Source organism: Oratosquilla oratoria, chromosome 15, assembly GCF_046742065.1.
Source record: "Oratosquilla oratoria isolate Oo_2021 chromosome 15, ASM4674206v1, whole genome shotgun sequence".
In the NCBI taxonomy this organism is placed as follows: Eukaryota; Metazoa; Arthropoda; class Malacostraca; order Stomatopoda; family Squillidae; genus Oratosquilla; species Oratosquilla oratoria.
This window is the reverse complement of record NC_134791.1, coordinates 65,854,491-65,879,255: the sequence shown is the minus strand read 5'-3', so window position 1 is coordinate 65,879,255 and position 24,765 is coordinate 65,854,491. Positions and strand designations below refer to the sequence as shown.

General features: G+C 37.4%; 1 protein-coding gene across 1 annotated transcript in view; it reads left to right on the top strand.

Moving 5' to 3' along the window:
- The first annotated feature begins 823 nt into the window (after window positions 1–823).
- Window positions 824–24,765, top strand: part of LOC143033213 (ubiquitin-conjugating enzyme E2 T-like) — a 130,012-nt gene continuing 106,070 nt past the window's right edge. The window contains exon 1 of the mRNA XM_076198398.1: window positions 824–850. The gene's annotated coding sequence lies outside the window, so the exon portion shown is untranslated. The remainder of the gene's footprint in view (window positions 851–24,765) is intronic.

Genomic DNA, 24,765 nt, shown 5'->3' with positions numbered 1-24,765 from the left:
CTAGCCGCTCGAGAACCATTTGCTGGCTCCTGATTGGCTAGCTCATATTCACCTCTTGCCAACTATGGGAAGTGTGTGACCGCCTGTGGCTGCGTCACTACAGAACTATAGGGAGGGGGGAGGGCTTTCCTGAGCAATTAGAAGTCTCTCTCAAATTCGTTAAGGCACTGTAATTGACTGCCAAATTGGCGCAATAGTTAATGAGGATAAGGAGAAGGAAAAATATCAGGAAGTAGTTGCTAGAGGCTTTAAGAATTCCGGCAATTCCAAAGAGTAGAGGGAATTGATGGCCGAAAAGGGTTGAAAGGAGACGAAAAACTGTGGAGCTTGCGTCGGCTAGGCCCTTGAGCGAAAGTATTTGGTAACTGTGGTTTGAGAGCAGACGTAAGAAAACGAGAAGAAATAGTAGGCCGTGTGTCACAACGTGACATTATGTTTTTAGCGAAATTTCAGTTAGAAACTGCTACAGCCATTCTACTACAGTTCTGACATAATTAAGCATTTTTTTTAGACTGGATGGATGGACAAAACAAATAAAACAAAATAATTAGACCTTATTTTTTCCCCACAATCACAATTAAGAAACAACACAATCTAATGAGCTGTAATTACCATACATTGAAAATGGTGAACCACTTTTGCCAACAGTGGTTTTTAGAGTAATTACTTTATAAGATCAACTGATTATCAAAACTAATAAAGTCAATTCCATAGAAAGTCCTGCATTTCAAACAAACATTGACTGATTATAGATTTTGTTACCAAATAAAAATCTAAACTGATCTAGCAATTTTAGTGTTGACTTTGTGCCATGTAAACAAACAAAAGGAGGGAGATGTTTGGAATTCAAGTGTGTAGTAGATTTGTAAGGAACTTTCGTGTTGGTAGACGTGCATGAGTAGTACTGAATAATCAGTCTGATTTACCTAGAGTTCATTGTAATTGATAATATTCGTGTTCCATAAATTGCCATTTCATAAGCTTAAGTAAAGACTAAAAGAGGCAGTCAAATGGACTAAAACTGTCATGAAGAAGTTTACAGGAATACAGCCCAAACGGTTTTAGATTTGCAGCATACAGTCATTTTATAAGTAGATCAAGACAATACCAATACAAATGAAGTATTCAACAAGTGTATAGAATATAGACTGAGCCACATGATTTTTCGTTATCCTCGGCAATGGTAATTGTAATTGTAAATTCGAATGGTTTTTTTTTCTTTATCTGTTATGACTGTATTTGATATATTTGATTTATTGCCAAATAAACTTATTATTATTGTCTTGTATATTAGGATAACGCAAAAAAGACCGATGAGGAACTTGTTTCCATTGAGGCCCCAAGATTCTAGAGTAGATAACATAAACATATACAAAAATAGGTAAAATTTTACTTTCGACCTTTGTTGGAATATAGCAATACAAAATTAAATAGTAATTTTGTAAATTAAAATGTATGAACGTAATATGCAATTTTGTGTGCGGAAATGAAAATAAAAAAAGTTGCTAAAACAGATTTCGGTCAATTTATAGTTTCACCCAACCAACGATTTTGATATGTGGCTTATGTGTTTCTGGTGAGAAATGTTGTGATATGAATGATGGTGTACATCATTTCCGTCGGAAATACGTACTCTTTAAGTAATCAAATATTGAAGTTATGCACTTATGCCTACATCTCCCCAACGATTTGGGGGGACCTGTGGGAAATCGGGGGTTTTGGGTGGGGAGCATTAATAAGCCAAGTAATACGCATTGCAAAACAGGTATAGAATGAACAAGAACACTAAAAAAACATTAAAAAAAAACAACAAAAAATTTCACCTTTGAGGGTGGGAATTGCGCCGGGAAACGCACACGCAGCCATATTTGTTTACCAACGATTTTAAATATTTCTCGCTATATATATCTGCTACATTTAGCAACGCCGCCTGTGCAAGTTGTTGTTCAGGAGCACTACCAACGAATCACTAAATTTCTTGCTATATCCGCTAGATTTAGCGAAACCCACTCAGCCTGTGCAAAAGTTGCTAATCATAAAATAGGGAATAAATGTACAAGGCTTGGAGAGGACCGATGGTTGCAAATTTGTGTATAGCTAACCTAACATAACGTAACTTCAACTTAACTAAGCCTAACCTAACCTAACCTAACCAACCCTAACCTAACCTAACCTCAATGTAACCTACCCTAACCTAATGTAATCTAACCTAACCTAATGTAATCTAACCTAACCTAACCTAACCTAACCAACCCTAACCTAACCTAACCTAAACAAACTTAACCTCAGCATAACCTAACCTAACCTAATGTAATCTAACCTAACCTAACCAACCCTAACCTAACCAACCCTAACCTACCTACCCTAACCTAGCTTGGGGGCTTTGCTTCCCAGACCCCTCCAATCCGCACAAAAGCACTCTTAGTAACGTAACTTGAGGTCTCTTAAAAGTATAACAATTAGTATAAATTTGTGTTTATGTATTAGAATTAATAGGTAATAAAGTAAATGTTAAGCATATATTCCAGAAAATAAAAACTGATTTCTGACCATTTTAGTAATGTGCGTTACTCGATTTAATAATCCCCCACCCAAAAAACCCTGATTTCCCACAGATCCCCCAAGATCGTTGGGGAGGAGATGTAGGCATTTTGGGAGATGTAAGCATTAGTTGAAATATTTATTACTTGAAAACTACGCATTTGCGATGGAAATGATGTACACCATCAATCAAGACACAATATATCAGCAGAAACACATAAGTCACATAAGAAACATTGGTTGGGTGAAATTGAAAGCGAGAAATTTAGCGATTCATTGGTAACACTGCTCAATAATAACAAAGTGAGAAATTTAGCGATTCGTTGGTAATGCTGCTCAATAATAAAGCAAGAAATTTAGTGATTCGTTGGTAACGCTGCTCAATAATAACAATGGCACCTGGACTCAAAGGTGAAATTTATGTATTTTCATATATTTTTGGCATATTCTTGTTGATTTTATACCTGTTCTGCAATGCGCATTGCTCAATTTATTAGTGCTCCCCACCCAAAAACCCCGATTTCCCACACGTCTCCCCAGATTGTTGGGGAGATGTAGACATAAGTTCATAACTTCACTAATTAATTACTTGAAAAGTACGCATTTGCGATGGAAATGATATACACCATCATTCAATACTCAACATATCTCACCAGAAACACATAAGCCACATATCAAAATCTTTGGTTGGGTGAAACTATAAATTGTCCCAATGGGATATACATTTTTCTTGGCAGAAATCAATAATATAAAACCTTGCTAAAAGTAAATACACTAGTCTACTGGTATCACAAGATAAGGTACTGAATGGAGCTGTGATGATATAGGTACGCGTGAATCCAAGCGCGGTGCCACCATCGCACATGTTCTGTTTACATCGCCATCTTTTGCAGCCCGTTGGATTTTGTTTGGCTTAGTTTGAATGTTTGGAGCATTCAGCGCATGCAGATAATATTCAAATTATCTTGTTCTGCAAGTGAATGCCCAATTCTTCAAAAGCAAACAAATTTTTACTGATTTAAATGCAAATTTGGTTATTAATCTTGGCAAATTAGTTTTCCGAGTAAAAATCTAAAGGTAAGGCATCTATATATAAATATTTTAATGTTATATTCATGTTTTTTAGTCTTTTTTTTTTCTCGGAAATGAGCAATTTAAGATCATTGGAACTTTGTACAATTGAGCCTAAATGTGTTACATATAGGAAGGTACACGAGAATCCACGATCATCACCACCATTGCGGGTGTAATGTTTACACCGCCATCTTTTTGTGACCCGTTTGAATGGGTACTTGTCAATTTGAATGCTTGTAGTGTTCAGCACATGCACAGAATTATCAAATTGTCTTGCTGTTCTGCAAGTGTATGCCCATTTCTTAAAAAAAGAAAGAATGATTTAAACGCAAATTTGGCTATTTGCCATTGCAAATTAATTTTTCAAGTAAAAATCTGAAAATAAGGCACTTATATTTGAAAATTTAAATGTAATATTTGTATTTTTAGCCTATTTTCTCTCTAAAATGAAAAATTTCAGATTATTGCTAATAAGACAGTTGTGCCTAAATTGTCAACATGTAGGCATGTTCTTCTGTACTTAGTTGTGTTTGGTAATGCATGACATGTCGGGGATACAACGCGTAGTAGTCGTAGAGGGTGTTGTTCACAAATGATACTTACATTGTTATTGTATGAATTTTAAGATGGACAGGCTATGCTATACTCATTACATAGCCGGCTATGGCTACGATAGCAAGTACATGAAATAACTATTAATAATATGGTCAGTATTCCATGTCATGGACCATGTCCATGACCATGAGAAATCTCAAGACGAGTAGAGGTCTAGAGGCTAGACTCAACTTTTCCTCTTGGTTTCATGACGATAACAGATATGAACTGTTGAAATAAGGCTGCTTTTTCAGATTGTCATGATTATAGATAACATGATTAAAGAAAATAACTCCTTTGAAAGTAAAAAGACTTTATTCATTTTGCTATTTCAGTAAATTGGTGTAAAAAATAATTCACCGATTTCAACGTAAATTTAAGTTAGGTCTTAGGATAGTTGCAGTACTGCCTGGTTAGTTTACCGAGAGGCAACCTAAGGGTAAGGGCTAAGGCACCTATATATGCACTTTTTAATGTGATAGAGTTCTTTTAGCTGTGTATACATTATATTGCACATGCATTACATTGATGGAACATGTTACATGATAGGTGTTAGTATGAATAGTATAAAAGGAAGGTCCTACATTGTTTTTGACATGCTCAGGTGATTTGTTGACCTATAAAACCTTCTTATACCAAGTTGTATGTCAATTGGGCCAGGGGTTTGGATTTTATGGATGATTATCTCTAAATTGACAATAATTGCCATGGCAACATGGTAGGTGTTTGTAAGAATAGTAGAAAGGGAAGGTCCTACACTGTTTTTGACATGCTCAGGTGATTTGTTGACCCATAAAACCTTCACATGCCAAGTTGTATGTCAGTTGGGCTGGGTGTTTGGATTTTATGGATGATTATCTCTAAATTGACAATAGTTGCCATGGCAACATGATAAGTGTTAGTAAGAATAGTACAAAAGGAAGGTCCTGCATTGTTTTTGATATACTCAGATGATTTGTTGACCCATAAAACCTTCATATGCCAAGTTGTATGTCAATTGGGCCAGGGGTTTGGATTAAACTGATGATCATCTCTAAATTGACAGCTTAATAGTTGCCATTAAAAGGCAAATTTGGTATGATGGAGATGTTCCACATTGTTTTTGACATGCTCAGGTAATTTGTTAACCCATAAAGCCCAAATATTCTATATTTTAATAAAATTGGACCAGTGGTTTAGAGTATGTGTATTTCTTTACCAAAATCTTTACAAATTATCACCCTTAACTCTAACCTTTTGTTATGGTAAAGTCTAGCCAAAAATTTGGGATAAAAAAATAATTCAAAAAATTGTATCTCCCTTATTTTTTAAGCTATTTCAAAAACTAAAAAAGTGTTTTGTTTGTAATGAAATGGTCTTTCATGTACATACATACATACATACATATACCAAGGCTTTTTCCCCCTTACAAGGGAGGTAGCCAAAAAGGAAAAGGCATAAAATCATTCCCACCCATTCCATCCCTGAATAGGCATAAAATCATTCCCACCCATTCCATCCCTGAATACACTCCACACCTCTCCACCCTCCCTCTTATCTTAGCACCTCCTAGATGACGGATCATCCCTGCACCTTGTCCATTGCCCTGGGTCAGAAGCAGTGTCGCAAGACACAGCACATCCACAGCAAGGCCGCTTCATTAAATCGGCGACCCCCCCTCTCCGTCCCCTCATGCATAAAAGGAGAAGATGGGGAGAAATCCCTTTGGGCTGCGTCAAATTTTGCTCACACATACTACCTCACCCCCCCATCCCCCCACCCATTCCACCCTTTGCATCACAACATCATCCATATGCAACCATTCTTTATTCACCCCTGTCTTCTGTCCTCTCCTGTCCTTCCTCAACAGACATTGCCCTCTTCCCCAAAGCCCCCTTCACCCCATCCATCCACCTCATCCTAGGACGTCCCCTCATGTTCACTCCCTCCACATCTGCCTTCCATACCTCTTTTACTAGTCTTTCTTCACTCATTCTTTCCATGTGTCCAAACCATCCTAATACTCTTTCATCAACCCTATCTCCCAACTCCCTTTCCACCCCCGTTCTCCTCCTCACCTCCTCATTTCTCAATTTATCTATCCTAGTAACCCTCATCATACTTCTCAGACACCTCATCTCAAACACATTCAAACTCCTTCTCTCTTCCTCTCTTATGATGCTTCTGCCCCATACAGTGCTGTTGGCACAATCACTCCTTCATACAGTCTCCTCTTAGTATCCATTCCCAAATGTCTATTCCTCATTACACTCTTCAATCCACCAAGGCATTTACTCGCTTCTCTCAATCTACATTCTACCTCCACCTTCACTCCACCTTTTCCTGCCACATTTGCACCCAAGTATCTTTCATGTGCACCCAAGTCTTGCATGTGCAACAAGAATAGTTGATTTTTTTTATTTATTTAATTTTTTGTTGTTGTGCCTGTCACGTGCTAGGCCCTGTATTTGCATTGATACATCAAATCATAAACTGTGATTCATGTAGCTCCTGCAATCCAGAATCCTAGGTCGACATTTTAGCCTCTTGCGGTCAATTTAACTTCACTGGGATAAAGAAAAGATGGTAAGGTGCAATCACTTAATACCTAAATCATTACTATTAAATCTTACCGGTGCTAGTTAATCGGTGTGAACAGAGTGCGGGTGTGGTAATCGGGCTCAAAAGTGCCCGCACATTTTTTTTTTATGCTACAGCCATACAACACCAGTGCCATGGCACAGGTGCCAATGTATGTCTATATAACCTATCCTATTTCTATTTACCCAGCTCCACACAATTTACCAGTATCTTTATTTTTGTGTGAAGAGGGCGTACAATAAAGTCACTAATACTTATCTAAAACGTATAAGTAACAGGGCATGGAAGTGAGGGACCTACTTCTTTTCTTCATTTGATTTATGTGCCCTCTGACCTCTGCTGGCAGAAGGCCCCGATTTTGTACTCCTCCGCTGCCAACCTCCAAGTCTTCTATGTCATTTGTGTGCGTAATGCCCATGTCCATGATGTAATAGGTCGTGGTGAAAACACGAGTCCGTTGTTCCTCCGCTGCCAGCCTCCAAGTCTTCCATGTCATCTGTGTGCGATGCTCTCGTCCGTTGCGTAACATGTCATGATCATGGTGGAAACATGACATGCCCATACCTAGATGATAGGTTCGACATGCCATGTTGTTGTCTATCCAGTCCTGTATTATTTTAGTTGTGCACACCTGTGTGATATAGCATTAGAAAAATATTAATTTTGTAAATAATAATACATGAATGTAATACGCAATTTTCTTGGTAAAAAAAAAAAAAAAAAAAACTTGCTACAAGCAAATTTACAAACGAAGCTGCTGGGGTATGGTATGGACGCCATGCCAATTCAGTCACTATCAGACGATGGCTATCACATTGTGGACCGGGTGTTCTCCAACTCTAGGTGATGTTCATAAGTGCTGTTACAAAGACACTAGGGCTTCCTTGGACTTTATGAGAGAACACAGGGTTCTGCCGTTGTCTGTTAGAGGTACAATAATAATCAGGCTGTCAGCATCCATTATGACTACATAGATAATCTTTAGAATTTGAGGTACCAAATTACTAAACATTGGTTAGGTTAGAATAGACTAATTTATCATCCTTTCATTTCTTCGACCTTGGCATTTATCAGAACAAACATGGCATATCATTCAACTGCTGCGACTTTGATAGAAAATAGGTTTTAGCAACTTCTTTGTTATTGATTTTCACCAAGAAAATCGTATATAAAGTTGATCTATTATAATTTATAAAATTGATAATTAATTTTCTATTGCTAAATCGCGTAGGTGTGCACATCTAAAATTTTACCTTCAGTCCTGTCAATGTCGGTTTGATGATGGCATTGGTTTTGTGGATTGGGTGTTCTCCCACTCCAAGTGATGTCACCATACTACATATAAACAGTGTTACAGAGCTGAGCTTCATGCTTTTCTTTAAGCTATGAAACTCCTCTATACCTTGCAATCCAATCGGATGCCAAAACCAGCTGTCAACATCCCTGATGATAATAATAATAATAATTTTATTTGGCAATGAATCAATATACATGAAGTGCAGATAATGAACAGGACACATAATTCGAAATAGAAATTACAAATGCCAAGGGTATCACAAAAAAGCATGTGAGCTTATTTCCATTGTGGTCCTCAATAGACTGATTTTCTACACCAAGTGACACAGACAACATACGTAGGGGTTAAGGGGACCAGAGACAGTTATGAGTAATACTAATCAGTATACATATGACACATGAACATTATTATAGATTTGCTAATACTATTAAATGTTTGTAACACGTAGGATATTGAGACCAAAACTTGAGCACCATCACAATAAGGAACATTGCATTATGCATCAGGAACAACAAAATAATGCTAAAAGGTACCAAAAAAGTATGAGTGAGTACCATATCAGTGTAGTACTATTAATGATATACTACACTATTCTACAGCTGTATCAGCAAGTGTAGGACAATAAAGAGGGAGTCCATCCCAGGGTAAGAGTAAATATTAAGTACTGCGGGATAGAAGGTAGCAGGCCGTCAACAATATCAACATGTTGTTATAGTGAATGCTACATTAGAGCTAGGATCGCCTATTAATTAATTCCAGATTTTACCTGTACCTCAGGACGGAGTGGGCAATGGGACCTTTCGCAGTCAGGCTCGTAGATTCCTATTAGCACTAGAATTTTCAATTGTCTCGGATTTCACGAGGCAAAGGGGTGACTTAGCTAATTTGGAAACCGATATTTTAAAAAAATATGACATAAATTGCTGCATAAGTGTATTCAAAATTAAAAACATGACTCTTAATGTTATAATTTTTACTTACTGGTGTGTGATAAGGCTTTGTTAATTTAATTATAAGATAAAACTAAAAATATGTAATTATTTTTACTGAAGTAAGTATGAGCAGTAAAAATAAGAGGATGTTTATTTCGGTTTATGCATTGTGTCTGAGAGTGTTGAAAAATAATGGATATCACTGTAATGTCCTGTATATGAAGATAACAGTGAGATAAAAGATAACAGTGGTGGCAGACGTACAAGGTGACTGACGTTTGTGTAAACAATAGCCTCTTAGATCTGCTGGGAGCTATTTTCAAATAAATATGACTAATTTTACGTGTGCCGTGGCAGTCTGCATGTCAGATTCAAGAAAAAGTAAGAGAAAGACAAATGTTAATTGTACCGGAAAAATTAAGTCTTCGATGCAAAATTATATTTTCTATACATTACATGGATTTGCCTATTGCGTGGTGCATTCAAATGAAGGCATATATCAGTATATGTCCATTGAAGTTGGTAGAAAATGACAAATTGCTTGGCTTGATACAATTATAGGCTGTTTTATGAATCTCACCTCTCACTCTCACCATACACCAGGTAGGGCGATGCCCTGTCAGCGATGATGCCTCACGAAGTCCCTCCACAAGTCCCTATCAGCATACAGCTGCACACTCTCCACCTCTTCCATAGTTCTTACTCTTGACTCTATGGCTTGTCTGATACCGTCTCTCCATCTCTTCCTGGGTCTTCCTGTTGGACGCTTTCCTTGTGGCTGCCACTGGTAGTATTTTAATGGGTACTGATGCTCATTCATCCTCATGACGTGGCCAAACCATCTTAATTGGCTTTTCTCTACATATTCTAATATTGGCTCTATTTCCAGCTCTCTTCTTATTTCTTCATTTCTTATTCTGTCACACCTTGTTACACCTTTTATTATTCGCAGTAATCTCATCTCTGCTGCTTGTATCTTACTTTTCAGCCTTTCTGTCAATGTCCATGTTTCTGACCCATATGTTAGAACTGGTCTTAAAATATTTTTGTAAATTGTTATCTTAACCTGCTTGGGTATAAGTTTTTCTCGCATCAATGGATATAGCGTTCTTAAATTATTTGTATGGCACTGTATTCTATTTAATATTTCTTTTTCCATTTGACACCTTTCATCTATCTTTACTCCTAGGTATTTAAATTCTTCAACTAATTTCAGTTTTTCGCCTTCCAACCATATTTCTATCTCTTCTTTTTGCCTTGCGACCATCATTACTTCTGTTTTATTTGTGTTTATTTTCATTTTCACTCTTTTCAATGCACTGTTCCAAGCAGTTAATGCATTTTGAAGTTCAATGGGGTTGTTTGCAACCAGTGCAATATCATCTGCATATGCCAATGTAATAACTTCCTCTCCAGATCTCAAATTTTTCATACATTTGTCCATAAAAAGTACAAAAAGCAATGGGGATATAACCCCACCTTGTCTTACTCCAGAATTTACATCAAACCAGTTATCCTCGTGAGTTTGTGTTCTTACAGCTCTGGTACATTTACTATATAGACTTTTGATTGCTCTAACAAGTAATCTATCTACACCATATATAGGGTCTTCCAATGTATCTCAAATCATCTTCCTTGGTAGCCTGTCAAAGGCTTTTTCTAAGTCAACAAAAGCTATACACACTGGTTGATCCCATTCCCATCTCTTCTCCATCAGCATTTTCAAGGAGAAAATTGCATCTGTTGTACCTCTCTCAGGTCTAAATCCATACTGTCCTTCTGACTTGTCGCCTTTCTTTGGTACTTTACATATAATGGCTTTCCCCCAATCCTCTGGTACTCTACCTTCACGCCAAGCTACATTGAAAATTCTCGTTAGCCACGCGACTGTGTTTTCATTTCCTTTTAGCAGCTCTACAGTTATGCCATCGCATCGAGGACTTTTTCCATTTTTCATTTTACTGATGGCAACTCTAGTTTCTTCGATAGATATTTCGTGGTAGTAGTTTAGTCTCAGGCTGGTGTTTTCACACTCATCGTCTAATTCCTGAGGATTCAATAATTCTGAGAAATATTCTCTCCACCTTTCATCTACTTCGTTCTCATCTGTTAGTAACACTCCGTCTTTATTCTTAATTGTATTTACTGCTGTTTCTTCGCCCTTTTTATAACTCTTCGCCAAACTATATATGAGCTTCCTAGTTCCCAGCAGATCCTCTTCAAGCTCTTTTCCCAATTTCTTCCAAGAATCTCTCTTGGCTCTTGCTTTTACTGTCTCTGCTTCGTTTCTTGCTGTTTCGTATTCCAATCTATTTTCTGGGGTCCGTCTTCTCATCCATCTTCTAAAAGACTGACTCTTCTTTTTAACAACATCCCGGACTTCATCCGTCCACCATATAGTTTTCTTTTTTCTTCCACCACTAATTTTCTTGGTCTCCAGGACCTCTTTTGCTATTTTTGTAATTTTATCCTTCATGCCTATCCATTCTTCTTCAATGTCTCTGGTTTCTTCCGGCTCGCTCAGATAAACTTCTGAAATCTTTTCCTTATATAATCTTGCCTTTTCTGGTTCTTTTAGATTCTCTAATTTAATTCTTTCTCTGACTAGTTTTTTCATTGGCTTTGGCTTCCTAATGTTTAGTTTCGCAAGAACTAAACGATGATCCGAGTCAAAGGAAACCGATGGTATGCTCTTGACATCTTTGAAAAGTTTCTTGTTAGTTGTTAACACAAAGTCAATCAGTGATTTTTCAGTATATTCACCAGTTACGCTATTCCACCGATACCAGCTCCATTTATGACTTTCTCTATGCTGGTAAAAGGTATTCATCACAGACATGCAGAAACATGCAGAGACATGCAGACCTATGCAGAAATCTATCAGTCTTTCTCCTTCATCATTTCTTTCTCCAACACCATGTGCACCGATGACGTTTTCTATATTATTCCTCTGTCTTCCTACATGTGCATTCATGTCTCCCATGACAACTTTGATAGTATTTCCACATGAATCCAGGGTACTTTGTAGTTTTGTATAGTATTCTACTTTTTCTTCTTGAGGCCTTCCCTGGTGAGGTGCATATACCTGCATCTACTTTTATTGTTATTGCTAGAATTCTTTCATTAATATAAAAAATGTTCTCTACTTTTTCTGCAATAGTTGGTGTTAGAATAAAAGCCACCCCGTATTTTCTTTCATTATCCATTCCTTTGAAAATTAGCTGGTAGTTGTTGTGAATTACTTTTGTTCCCTCTCCAAGAAGTCTGGTTTCACATATTCCCATTATTTCAATGTTTCTGTCAGTCATCATGTCTACGACTTCTTCCAACTTATCATTCATTGTAGTGGCATTGATGGTTGCTATTCGTGTATTCCTTAAAGAAGGTCCAGTGTCATTTCGTGATCGTTGCCGTGTGGTCCATCCAGTCCGAGATATCATCTGTGTTATTTGAGCTGTATAGTAAGGCCACCGGCTAGCTAGGCCTGTCGTGGTCTACCGCTGTCGTTAGCGTTACCCAGGGAGCACTACGTGGAAGTGACAGTTGGATTTTCCCCCCCGTTTTATGCAATCATGAAATTAATTGACTTAAATTTCAGACACAATAATGTACAATGATACACCTCCAGCTTATAAAACTTGCCCAAAAAAGTATTTATTTTCCGGCAAGAATTACAAAATCTGGCAGTATCTGGTATCAAATCGCTCACTGCGAAAGGTCCCATTATACATTAGTATGAGCACTAGGAAGTAGTACATTGTAACCTGAAGCACCAGAAGTAGGGTACAGGGAACCAGTACTTGTATGAGTAAAACAAGGAGATTGAGGGAAATGTCCAATTACCTTGTTGCCTCGTTCCCTGATTCATCAGGCTTGTATTATGATTAGATCATAACTGTTCTTGGACCATACCTGAGACATGTACCATACTATAACAAGCAAAACAATGGTGGAAACCAGTTTTGAACATCATTGTTATACCAAGCTAAACCTCTAAAAGACAAAAGGGGAGGTCAGAACAGTTATGAGTGAATGTAGATTTGGATGGTACCGTATTTTCCGGCGTATAGTGCGCGACTTTTTTCTGTTGGAAGGGCCTAAAAATGGGGGGTGCGCGTTATCCGGTGGTGCGCATTATCTACGGCCTACGATAAAAATTCTGCGGCTGTGTGTGTAATTTTTTTCACAACAACGTGACGATGTTGGCCGTCACAAAGTCGGGACGGCACACTTCTCCGTGACGTTCCGTGAGAACAAGAAGAACAGCCATGGTGACATGAAAGAATACGCCAGCATGGGCTATATAAATATTTGGTATAGGTAGGTATCTATCGAATCTTATTTTTCATGTTTAAATAGGCCTAAACACCATGAAACATGATCAAAATTTATGATATTTGCCCATGTTCACAGCATCCTAGTTTGAATTTTTATGTTGGCTTTGTTGCTTCACTTTAGGTGTGGTACAAGTTTCGTTGCGGCCGTTCATAAACTCGTGTCAAACACCTGACTACAACACCCTCTTTCGGGAGTTATATTAACTAAACGTCACCTCAATGACTGTCCTATTTCACCACTGTCATTGCAGGTTCAAAGCTAAAACGAAACAGTCTGTAGGTTGTTTCAGTATTAAATAAAGAAAAAAAAAAAATGGTAAAGACGAATTATTTCCTCAAGATATAAAATGAATATTTTCTGTAAAAATCCCAAAATTTTTCTGTATATTTTACTTTCAATAAACTTTTTTAGATCATATTTCCTACAAAATATTTAAGCTACAAAGTAATAAGGGACCAACGCACAACATGAGTCATATACCGGTACATGTAGTTCCGACTTTTTCTTAGTTGTGTCCTGATTGATGCCTAAACTGACACTTAATTTAGTGACAAATCAACAGATTTCCCAGCGGTGGCTGTAGCCAATGAAAAATACTTCTCCATGAAACCTCGTTCACATGATACTAAATAATTAATCGCCATTATTTCATTGGTTTATTTTTACTAATATTAATTATCGTAGTCTATGCAAATATTTGGGATTCGTAAAACAGCACTGGTACCAACATCATGAACGTTGGCCGTCTTAGCTCACCCGGAATATGCTAGATCAGGGCCGAGATTGGCAGTTCTATTGCCAATCTAGCCTACACTAAACACCCTCTTGCGAGAGTTTGTTAAACTAAACGTCACTTCAGTAAAGACACTTATGAACCGAAACATAGTTTGTTGCTGCATGTCGATAAAAATTTGTACACGGTGATAAAAAATTGTAAGATGAATTGTTCCCTCAGGATAGTAAATTACAATTTTTCTGTAAAAATCCGAAAATTTTCATGTACATTTGGATTCAATAAACTTTTCATGGCTCAAATATCCCACAAAACAATGGACCAACGCAAGCAGGAGTCGCATACATGCAGTTCACGAGCTTTAGCCACCAGTGACTTTTCCTGGCATGCGCGTTATACGTCGGTGCGCGCTATCTGTGTACTGAGATAACGAAGTGCATGGGTGTGCATTATAACCCGATGCGCATTTTAAGCCGGAAAATACGGTATTACTTATGACCTGATGACCTCTAGAATTATTGGTATGGTACTGCATTACTAAATACAGGTTAGGTTAGATTAAGGTAGGTTAGGTTAGACAAATTTATCATACTATAATTTCGTCAACCTCTGTATCTATCAAAACAAAGATGGTGTCTCAAGCAGTCAATGTGGTTTCATTTATTAGTGTATCACATTTAGGAACTTTTTCTGTTATTGATTTCTGACAAGAAAAAAGTGTATTACATTGACATATTATAATTTACAAAATGAATATTTAATATTGTAAATTTGTAGAATTGCACACCTATGCAATATAGTAATAGAAAATTAAATATTAATTCTGTAAATTATAATACATCAACATTATATACATTTTTCTTGGTGGAAATCAATAACAGAAAAAGTTGCTAAAAGTAATACACAAACAAACATAGCAACAGCAGAGGCAAACTATTAGAATGGATTAAAAACTTTTAGAAGGAAAGATACATGAGGACAGTAGTAAAGGACAAGATGTCAAGGTGAAGAGCAGTAACAAGTGGAGTACCACAAGGTTCACTGCTTGCACCAATAATGTTTCTTGTGTATGTAAATAACATGATGGAAGGAACAATAAGCTATACCAACATGTTTACAGATTATAAAAAAAATTGTGAGAATATTGAAAAATGAGGATGGTAGAATATTGCAAAAAGATCTATATACTGTTTTGCATGGAGCCAAGAATGGGAAATGAAGTTGAATATCAAAAAATGCAAAGTATTGGAAACAAGCAATAGTGGCAAAAGACCATCCTTAAAATTTTCCTTGGGAAGCAAACATATTACAAAGGCACATATAATCTCCATACAGCCCATGGACAGGTTGGAGCTATAGTTGATTTAAATTAATCAAGTGTTCTGAAACACCTTGAAGTTGTACTTTCTTCTCCGAAGGAGGACTCCAAATATTCCAGTTTTATCATAAGTTCTCTTATTATTTCTATGACCCTATGCAATACTCTTTTTTGATACCTAATGGTGACATAGGGTTCAGTTTTAGCCAGAAAAAACTTAAATGGATGAAAATTAGGTATGGATAAAAGAAAACCACTGGATTCAGACAATGAGAAAGATCAAACAGAAGAGGCTGATGTATATGGACAAAGTGGGTGAGTTCAATTACATCAACAGGGGAAGGATGCTGTTTTAAACATTTGTGGTGAATAATTATGTCAAAATTGAGACTTGCCAACTCAATTATTTTGAAGGGAATGAAAGGTGCAGAAGGAAAGTTTTGAGTGATAACCCTTCTTCCATTGGTCAGAGGATAATCATACCTCCATCCTTTGATGGCAGACCCAGGTACATGAAGCAGAAACAACAAGATGCTCCTATCTTCATAAGTTAATATGGTAGCCCTGACCTATTTATTATATTCACAATGAACTCAGACTTGCCAGAGTTTGTACTCACTCTTGTGGCCTGTGGTACTGGCTGTACTTCCAATGACAGGCCAGATTTAGTGACCTGGGTTACAAATTGGAACTGTGTGTTTTAATAGATGATTTGACAAGGGTTTGCATTTTCGGTTGAACAGAGGTGGTCTTGTATACCGTGGAGTGACAAAAACATGGGTTGCCTCATTGCCACAACCTTCTTTGGTTAAGGATCAAAATGGATAGGATGGATGTCGACAACTACATCTTTGGATATGTTCCTAAGGCTATATAAAATCATAACAACCAACATCATACACAACCCATGTATTGGTTATGATGAGAGCAGCCCATGTATCCTCAAAAACAAGTGTTCAAAGAACTTTACTAAACCCTACAGATTAGAAACATTGGTGGGTAACAATGGCTATCTGCTATATCAACAAAGAGCCTTTGGTGAGGATGTTGGTAGGTGTTTTAAGAAGAAAATGAGAGGAAAGGAGGATAAAGTGAAGGTAGACTGCATGGGTTGCGTGCTACAATCTGTACTTCTTTTTGAAATATAACGGCCACATAAACGTTGAATGTTGTAACTCCATAAAGTGTATTGCATATGTAACAAAATACACACACACACACACACACTTCAACGAATGGACGGCTTAGAAGACGTTCTGAAGAAAATTGAAGTTTTGTGGATCCCAACGCAAAGAGAAGTGCCTATTGTATTTACAGGGTGGGGGAAATTGCTCGTGGGGTAGTAGGAAAGTAGGGAAAGAGGAAAAGGGGAGGGATTACTGAGGGAAATGGAAGGAAATGAAGAAGGAGTAGACTTGGCCCAGGCAGACAGGCGAAAGGTAAACAAACGACCCCCCGACGACGATGAAATGTCTAATAAGAATGTAAAGATTAGAAGTATAGATAAGAGCAATACAGTAGAAAGTGATGAGAATATTTTCCAGGGATTTAAAGAGGGTGGGGGGGACAAGACTAGAAGAGAAGGTCGATAAGATGATCGAGGACTTGGAGCGTAGGTTCGGTCATGTTAACAATATTATACGGAGAGTTGAAAAATTGGAAGAACTAGAGAAGGCGAACAAAAACTTAACTAAGGAAATTGAAGAATTAAAAAAACAGTTAAAAGAAGTAAAAGATGAGAATAAAGTCTTAAAGGAGAATAATAAGGAGAACAAGGAGGGTTGGAAAAAAATTCAAGAAAATAGCAAAGTTGCATTCACTGACATAATCAGAAAGCAAATGAATGAACAAACTGAAAACTCAGTTATTAAAGTGATGAGACAGAAGGAGAATATAGTAAGAGACTTAGCAGACAAAAAGAAATGTATAATTATATTAGGAATGGAAGAGAAACATAACCCAGATAGAACCACAAGAATCAAAGAGGAAAATGAAAAAGTAAGAAATTTACTAGAATTAGTTCAGGAAGATGAACCAGAAATAATGAAACAAATCGAAGAGAAATTCAGGCTCGGGAAATATAGTACAGACAAGACCAGACCAATTAAGATTAAATTCAGGTCACAAACTATGGCTGAGAATATCTTATCCAAAACAGGGAAACTAGCAACAAGTGAATATAAAAAGGGAAATGAATAAAGAGGAAAGAGAGGAAGAAAAACAGAAAAGACTTGAAGCAAAGGGAAAAAAACGAGATAAGAACGGAGTCAGAAAAAGAGAGATTCTATTGGAGAGTAGTGAATATGAAACTAAAGAAAGTCGACATACAAGAGAAAAACAAAAGGGAAACAGAGAACACAATGGAAGTGGCAGAAAACTAAGTGTCTTACACAAATATAGATGGATTAATAACAGGATTGAATGAGCTGAATGATTATTTGAAAGAAAAAGAACCAGACATAATGGGAATTGTAGAAACAAAATTAAAAGGTCCACTACCACCCAACAGTGTAGGACATGATGCATATAATTATTGGATTAGAAACAGAGTGAAAAAGGAAGGGGGTGGAGTTATGTTCCTGACTAAGAAGGATATAAACGTGAAGTGTGTCACATATGGAAAGAATACAGTAGAGATGATAATGATGGAAGTAGAAGACAGAGATAAGAAGAGCAGAAAGTTTGTGATAAATTATGTGCCCCCGAAAACAGCCTCATGGGAAGAGAGTGAACATAAAAGTATGTTAGAGGACACAAAGATAACATTAAACAAGATAATGGAAGAGGGAGGAAAAATAGTTATGATGGGTGACTTTAATTGCAAAGAAATCTGCTGGGAAGAAATGACAGTAAAGGGTGGAGACGGCTCATGGGGAAACGCTCTACTTGAGATGGTTACTGACCATACAATGACACAATGGATACAGGAGAACACTAGGTATAGAAATGAAGAAGAGCCATCGAGACTAGACCTAGTAATTACATCCGAACCTAGAATAGTGGACAAAATTGAATATAAAACACCAATAAGTAAAAGTGACCACATATTGATTGAACTGGAACTTAATGAAGAAAAATATATGAAAAGAAATGAACAACATAGCAAAAGAAAGAATGATGTATGAAAAAACAAACTTTGATAAAATAAGAGAATTCTTTCAAAAGGTAAACTGGGAAGAAATATACAAAGAAGAAACAACAGTAGAAGAGAAATGGAATATTTTGACAAAAATTTACAAAAAAGGAGTGGAAAAGTATGTCCCAAGACAAAAACAAGAAAAAGAATATGTAAAATGCTGGTACAACAAAAGCTGTAGGGAGTTAAAAGACAAAAGAGACAAAGCCTGGACCAGATGGAAAAAAGACAGAAGACCTGAAAAATGGAAAATATATACCTGTTATAGAAATGAATATGTACAAATGTGCAGAGAGGAAAAGAAAAAATATGAAAAAGATATCATAGAAAAGTGTAAAGATCAACCAAAACTATTCTACAGATTTGTAAACAATAAACTGAAAAACAAACAAGACTTGGAGAAATTAAGACAGGAGGGAGTTGAATACACTGAGGAAATGGAAATGGCGGAAATTATGAACAAACATTTTAAATCAGTGTTTACAAGGGAGAACATACAACCTGAAGAGAACGAATGGAAAGAGAAAGTCCCCCCTATGGAAGAAATAGAAGTAACAAAAAATGAAATATTAACACACTTGAGTAATCTTGATGTCAGAAAATCGCATGGACCAGATGAAATAGCAAACTGGATACTGAAAGAATGCAGGAATGAACTGGCAGACAAAATACATAGCATACTAAATAGTTCCTTGAAAGAAGGAAAAGTTCCAGAAGATTGGATAAAAGCAAATATAGTACCTATATATAAAGGAGGAAATAAAGAAGAACCTACCAACTATAGACCAGTCTCTCTAACAAGTACAATAGCAAAAATTTGTGAAAGAATTATCAAAAGTAGATGGGTAAAATATTTAGAAAAAAACAAAGTGTTAAATCCAAGGCAATTTGGATTCAGACAAGGACGATCATGCGTCACCAATTTGATATGTTTCTATTCAAGGCTAATAGATATAATACAAGAAAGAGATGGATGGGCGGACTGTGCATTTTTAGATCTAAAGAAAGCTTTTGACAAAGTACCACATAAGAAGTTGCTTAAGAAATTAGAAACTGAAGGAGGAATACAGGGCAAACTACTAAATTGGATGGAGGACTTTTTGCAAGAAAGAAAAATGAGAGTAGTGATAAGAAACCAGCACTCAAAATGGGATGAAGTAATAAGCGGTGTTCCGCAGGGAACAGTTCTGGCCCCAATAATGTTTGCTATATATATTAATGATATGGATGAAGGAATTGAAAGCTATATGAGCTTCTTTGCAGATGATGCAAAACTACTGAAAAGAGTGAAAACTGAAGAAGATTGTGAATCACTACAGAGAGATCTAAATAAAGTACAAGAATGGAGTAGGAAGTGGGAGATGGAGTTCAATACAAAAAAGTGTAGTATAATGGAATTTGGAAAAAGCAAAAACAGAATAACAGGATCATATAAATTGGGAGAAGAAGGAATAAAAAAAGTAGAAAATGAGAAGGACCTGGGAGTCATTGTTATGAATAATATGTCACCTGAGAAACATATAAATAAGATTTTTGGAGAAACTTATAATTTAATAAGAACAATCAAAGTTGCATTTACATACCTGGATGAAGAAATGGTGAAGAAAATCCTAATCACCCTGATAAGACCAAGATTGGAATATGCAGCAACGATATGGTCACCAAGTACAAAAAAATGTATAAAAAAACTTGAAAGAATACAAAGAGCAATTACAAAATTGGCACCAACACTCTCAAAACTATCATATGAAGAGAGACTAGAAAAACTTGAACTACAGACACTAGAGCAAAGAAGAGAGAGAGGAGATTTGATAGCTATTTACAGAATCATGAAAGGCATAGAAATTACTGACAGAGAGAATCTGATAAAATGGGATGACAGAAATACTAGAGGACACGGAAAGAAAATAAAAAAAGACAGCTATAGAAGAGATTTGAAAAAGAACAGCTTTCCTCACAGAGTAATAGACAGTTGGAACAAGTTAGATGAGAAAGTGGTGTGTGCAAAAACAATACATGAATTTAAAAATAGTTTAGATAAAATGAGATATGAAGACGGGACCCCACGAGCATAGCTCCCCTTCCCGTAAAATACAACTAGGTAAATACAACTAGGTAAATACACGAACAAAGGATCTGACTGCATTATATATTCAAAGGACAACAACGATGGTATGACTGTCAATAAGATTAAGAGTTATATATGCTGATGCCTGATACATCAATGTTAACAAAGCCACCTATAGAATCTTTCATTTTCATATTCACAAATCCTATCCATCAGTATCGTATTTACCAATCCATTTGGAAGGCAAACAGAGTATTTTCTCTGTCAAGAAGTTTCTAGGTTTGTTGATCACCAAATGGCCAAATTTACACAATTGATGGCTTTCTTCAAACTTAATGAGAATGATGTGTTTGCTAGGACTCTCCTTTACACTGAAGTACCAACTCATTACATTCTCTGTAAGAAGAACAGTGTCTGGATGGAGCAGTCAGTGAGGAGTATATTGATTGGTAGGATGCAAACAACAAACTCAAATAATGCCGAGTTGTTCTATCTTTGCTGCTTTCTCATGTGAGGGGCTCAACATCATTTGGCGATATAAGGACCATTGAAGGTGTGAAGCATGACACTTACTGAGAGGCAGTCAAAAGTGATGGGGCTTATGAAGGACAAGGACCACTGGGAGAAAACTAATGGAGATAATTATAGTAACAACAGAAGAGAACTTCTTTCAACCTATGCTACGATATTAGTGTTTCACAATCTAGAGGATCAACCTGAAATGTGGCTTGATATTCATGATTACAAGCAATTTTCTTCAGAAAAATGGGCAGATGCTCTATTATGATGAGATTTATAATGACTTATTGGATGAAATCCAGAAACATATCTACAACTGCGGAGGAGTGGATGTCACAATGTATGGTTTGCCACCTTCTTGAGGGCTGGATAAATCCTCCAGTCTGCAACAAAGACATACATACATACATATACCAAGGCTTTTTCCCCCTTACTAGGGAGGTAGCCAAAAAGGAAAAGGTATAAAATCATTCCCACCCATTCCATCCCCGAAAACACTCCACACCCCTCCACCCTCCCTCCCATCTTAGCACCTCCTAGATGACAGGTCATCCCTGCACCCTGTCCACTGCCCTGGGTCAGAAGCAGTGTCGCAAGACAGCACATCCACAGCAAGGCTGCTTCATTAAATCGGCGACCCCCCCTCTCCATCCCCCCATATAAAGAAGAGGACGGGGAGAAATCCCTTCGGGCTGCGTCAAAATTTTGCTCACACACACTACCTCACCCCCCCATCCCCCCGTCTATTCCACCTCATGCATCACAACATCTTCCATATATAACCATTCTCCATTCACCCTCTCCCATCCTTCCTCAACAGACATTGCCCTCTTCCCCAAAGCCCCCTTCACCCCATCCATCCATCTCATCCTAGGACAAAGAGTTAATACTGTACAGATCAAAAGTTTGAAGATGTACGTGAAAATTTCCAATGCTAGAGAACAGCAAGAAATTTTTGACATGAAAACATAAGAAAGAAGGAGATTGCAAGAGAATATAAGGTGTACTCAGGACAGTTCCATGTCCATTACCAACTGTCATCCCCATCCATAAAGTTGTCAAACCGTTTCTTGAAACAATTGATAGTGTCGGCTCTCATTACATGGTTAATAAATCTATTCCATTTGTTGACCACCCTATTAGTAAATCAATTCTTTCATGTTTCCTTCTTAAATCTAAATTTGTCCAATCTAAATACATTACTGCGGGTACTGCCCTGTTGTCTTAATATGATGACCTTGTTTGTGTCACCCTTGTTAAAGCCTTTGATCCACTTGAACACCTCTATTAGATCATTCTGTGTCTTTCCTGAGAGTGTGAGTTAAGGTGCCTAAACCACTCTTCGTAAGGTAACTTTATGAGCCCATGTATCATTTTGGTCATTCTTCTCTGTACTAATTCTAGTGAATTGATGTTTTTGATTAAGTAATTGGGGTCGTCAGAGGGAAAGACTGCAGTAATAGAAAGGCATTCATTATAGACTCCCTTGGGTGGGACAGGGAAGAGTTTTCTTCAGAACCATCTTTTGGATGCTGTTTGTTTGAAAGGTGGAATTGTTGCAACTGTTTTACATGGTAGTCAAACAGCTCACAACATGTTCAAGATACCATTGATGTGGCCACCTGAATTGAGAAGTTGTTCAGTAAAGAAGAATACACAGATGTCCAAGCTGCTTGGCATGTGCTCTTTGATAGTGTGGGATGAAGTTTTGATGGCTAACAAAAACATGTTGGCTGTCGACGTCACCCTCAAGAATCTCCTTTCTGCTGATGAATTCATGGGAGGTATTCCATTTGTTTGTGCTGGTGACTTTTGGCAGATTTTGCCAGTAGTAAGGGGAGGTGGTTATAACTAAAAAGTAGCTGCAACCATAAAAAATGCATATTTTTGGGAAGACTTACGGAAGTACACATTAAAGGAGAATATAAGGTTTAGAGACCCAGATGAACCTGGTCACAACAAAATCTTTGCAGAACAGTTATTGCTGATTGGTCAGGGTAGCAATTCCAAAGAACTGTGGTGTTGTTTATCATGACCAAGAGTAATTCATAAGCAGCATATTTACCTAGTTGTATTTTGCGGGAAGGGGAGCTACACTCGTGGTGTCCCACCTTCGTATCTCACAGTGTCTAGTTTGCTCTTAAACTCATGAATAGTTTTTGCGCACACTATTTTATTATCCAATTTGTTCCAAGTGTCCGCCACTCTATGTGGAAAATATTTGTCTTCAGATCTCTTCTGTAGCTATGTTTTTTTTATTTTCTTTCCATGTCCTCTTGTGCTTCTCTTGTCCCAGTTTAACAAGTCCTCTCTATCGAGTATTTCTGTGCCTTTCATGATTCTGTAGATGGTCAGTAGATCACCTCTCTTCTTTGCTCCAGAGTCGGTAACTCCAGTTTAGCCAATCTCTCCTCATATGACAAGTTTGCAAGTGCAGGTGCCATTTTTGTTGCTGCTCTCTGGATTCTTTCTATTTTCTTTATATTCTTTTTGGTACTGGGTGACCACAATGTCACCGCATATTCTAGTCTAGGCCTTATCAGTGTGACCAATATTTTTTTTTATAATTTCTTCGTCCAAATATGTAAATGCTACTTTTATTGATCTTAGCAAGTTGTAGGATTCTCCGACGATTTTGTTTGTCTGTTTGTCATAGGACAAGTCATTTGAGATAATTACACCCAAATCTTTTTCGGATCTCTCCTTCTTTACCTCCTTGGTTCCAATTGTATGTTGTCCTGATATTCTGTTTTTGCTTTTTCCATACTCCATTATGCTATACTTCTTAATATTGAAGTCCACTTCCCAATTCTGACTCCAGTTCCATACCTTATTCAGGTCTTCCTGCAATGATTTGCAATCCTTTTCAGTTTTTACTTTCCTTAACAGTTTGGCGTCGTCTGCAAAGAAGCTCATGTAACATTTCACATCATCATCCATGTCATTCACATGAATAGCATTTAATTGATGATGTTGGAGACCATCAATATTTCTCAAATTGGGTCATCACATTGCCTTTGAACATGTAGTTACTGAAATAAACAACATAATTCAAGATATGAGAATAAAAAAAGTATATCCACATACATACATATACCAAGGCTTTTTCCCCCTTACAAGGGAGGTAGCCAAAAAGGGAAAGGCATAAAATCATTCCCACCCATTCCATCCCTGAATGCACACCACACCCCTCCACCCTCCCTCTTATCTTATCACCTCCCGGATGACGGGTCATCCCTGCACCTTGTCCACTGCCCTGGGTCAGAAGCAGTGTCGCAAGACACAGCACATCCACAGCAAGACCGTTTCATTAAATCGGCGACCCCCCCCCTCTCCGTCCCCCCATGCATAAAAGGAGAAGACGGGGAGAAATCCCTTCGGGCTGCGTCAAAATTTTGCTCACACATACTACCTCCCCCCCCCCTCCCATTCTACCTCATGCATCACAACATCATCCATATACAACCATTCTCCATTCACCCCTATCTTCTGTCCTCTCCCGTCCTTCCTCAACAGACATTCCCCTCTTCCCCAAAGCCCCCTTCACCCCATCCATCCACCTCATCCTAGGACGTCCCTTCATGTTCACTCCCTCCACATCTGCCTTCCATACCTCTTTTACTAGTCTTTCTTCA